The sequence below is a fragment of the Colobus angolensis genome, unplaced genomic scaffold, assembly GCF_000951035.1.
Source record: "Colobus angolensis palliatus isolate OR3802 unplaced genomic scaffold, Cang.pa_1.0 Scaffold278, whole genome shotgun sequence".
Taxonomy (NCBI): Eukaryota; Metazoa; Chordata; class Mammalia; order Primates; family Cercopithecidae; genus Colobus; species Colobus angolensis.
The window spans coordinates 1,678,152-1,681,105 of record NW_012116021.1 but is presented as its reverse complement, the minus strand read 5'-3'; positions in this window follow the sequence as shown (position 1 = coordinate 1,681,105).

The window sequence follows — 2,954 nt, the reverse complement described above, 5'->3', positions numbered from 1 at the left end:
CTGGGCAACCAGAGCAAAACTCCATCTCAAAAAAAAAAAAAAATCAGCTGGGTATAGTGGCATGTACCTGTAGTCCCAGCTACTGGGGAGGCTGAGGTTGGCGAATCATACAAGCCTGGTAAGTTAAGGCTGCAGTAAAGCTGTGATAGCGCCACTGCACTCCAGCCTGGGTGACAAAGTGAGACCCTGCCTCAAGAAATATAGAATATGGAGAGCCTGGCATAGTGGTTCACGCCTGTAATCCGAGCACTTTGGGAGGCCAAGGTGGGAGGATCCCTTGAGCAGTTCAAGACCAGCCCAGGCAACATAGTGAAACCCTGTATCTAAAAAAGAAAAAAAAAAATGAAATTAGCCAGGCATAGTGATGCGCACTTGTGATCCTAATTACCGAGGAGGCTGAGGCGGATTGCCTGAGCCCAGGAGGTCGAGGCTGCAGTGAGTGTATATCGCACCACTGCACTCCAGCTTGGGCAACACACCAAGACCCTGCCTGTCAAAAAACAGAAAGAATATGGGAGAGGAGTGATTTGGGAGTCAACCTGATGTCCAAATCCAATTCCACCACCAATTAGTACTGAAAGAGCACAAACACATTCCTCCATATATCTCAACTTCCTGGGCCCAGCACAAACACATTCACACATTCCTCAGCCCTGGGCCCAGCACAAACACATTCCTCCATATATCTCAACTTTGGAAAAACACCACCTGGAGAGTCCCCCGATAAGGTCACAACCCTTTGTGGTTTTACTGAAAGCGTGGGAACCAATAGAAAACTGCTAAATGTATAACTTAAAATGATAACCAATTGTAATGCTGTAACCAAAAGAATTCCCTTGTTCCTCTGTAACCTAACATATCCTGTTTACATAGGGCTATAAAAAGCGAGCACACGCATCATTCGCGGCCCTCTTCTATGCTGTGGAACGGAGGGACCAAGTTCGAACTTGCAGTAAAGATCCTTGTCGCTTGGCTTTGACTCTGGACTCTGGTGGTCTTCTTTGGGGAATAAACGGTCTGGGCATAACAGTACCAGTGAGAGGTGAAGCCAGCTGGACTTCCTGGGTCTAGTGGGGACCTAGAGAACTTTTCTCTAGCCAGCTAGAGGTTTGTAAAATGCACCAATCAGTGCTCTATAAAAATGCACCAATCAATGCTCTGTAGCTAGCTAGAAGTTTGTAAAATGCACCAATCAGTGCTCTGTAAAAATGCACCAATCAGTGCTCTGTAGCTAGCTAAAGGTTTGTAAAATGCACCAATCAGTGCTCTGTAAAAATGCACCAATCAGTATTCTGTGGCTAGCTAGAGGTTTGTAAAATGGACCAACCAGCACTCTGTAAAATGAACCAATCAGCACTCTATACAATGGACCAATCAGCAGGACATGGGCGGGGACAAATAAGGGAATAAAAGCTGGCCCCTACCACCAGCCTGCAACAGCAACCCTTTGGGGTCTTCTTCCATGCTGTTTAAGCTTTGTTCTTTAGCTCTTTGGGTTTGTGCCACCTTTAAGAGCTGAAACACTCATGGCAAAAGTCTGTGTCTTGGTTCTTTGAAGTCAGGGTAGACCACAAACCCACCAGAAGGAACCATACTCCGGACACACCAGGACCCTGAGTAAGTACTTCAGTCTCTGCGTTTAAGTGAGAATAATACCTCTCACCTGAAGGGACTGTGCTGAGGAGTAAATGAAATTAAGTTGCTCTAAGACAATAGCTCCATGTCCCAGGCAAAGAAAATGCTGGATGAATAGTAATCATGGCTACAGACAATGTAGCAATGTGTGCTATGGGCTAAGAGTGTAGGTTTCCTGGACTTGAATCTCAGCTCCTGCTGCTTTCTTGCTGCGTGATCTGGGATAAGTTACTGACCCTGTCTGTGCTCCAGTGTTTTCATGATAGTACCTACCACATAGGTGTTTATTCTGAATACACGAACTCTTTTAATTGTAACATTCAGAACAGTCGATGACAGATTAGTGAGGGCTCAGTAAAGGTGAGCGTTGCCCCTGATAACACAACCTGTTGAATTCTATTTGATTTGGCATATATATGTATAGAGAGAGACAGAGTCTCGCTCTGTTGCCCAGGCTGGAGTGCAATCACACGATCTCAGCTCACTGGCAACCTCCGCCTCCCGGGTTCAAGCGCTTCTCCTGCTTCAGCCTTCTGAGTAGCTGGGATTACAGGTGTGCGCCACCAGGCCCAGCTAATTTTTGTATTTTTAGTAGAGATGGGGGTTTCACCATGTTGGCCAGGTTGGTCTCGAACTTGACCTCTTGATCTGCCTGCCTCAGCCCCCCACAGTGCTGGGATTACAGGCGTGAGCCACAGTGCGCGGCCTAATTTGGCATTTTATAAATTCCATTCACATCTATAAGTATCCTCCTCCTGAAGTGGAATCCCAGAGTCTGAAGTGTAACTCAGACCAAGTTTACAGCACCAAGCTGGGTGCGGTGGCTCGAACCAGTAATCCCAGCACTTTAGGGGGCAGAGGTGGGCGGATCATTTGAGCTCCGGAGTTAAAGACCAGCCTGCCCAACATGGCGAAATCCCATCTCTACTAAAAATATAAACATTACCCGAGCAAGGTGGTGGACACCTGTAGTCCCAACTACTACGGAGGTTGAGGCAGGATAATCCCTTGAGGCTGCAGTGAGCCGTGATCATGCCTCTGCACTCGTCTGCGTGATAGAGCGAGACCCTATCTCAAAAGAAAAAAAAGTCCGAGGAGTCCCATTCCCACAAGAAATGTCAGATCTGTGGACCCAATAGTTACAGGTTCTGTTTGGCTCGCTTGTGGATCTTACATTATTCACAGGACATCTAAAAAAGCTTTTAGGTTGACATTACCTTGAAAAGCTGGAGGCCGGGCGCGGTGGCTCAAGCCTGTAATCCCAGCACTTTGGGAGGCCAAGACGGGTGGATCACGAGGTCAGGAGATCGAGACCATCC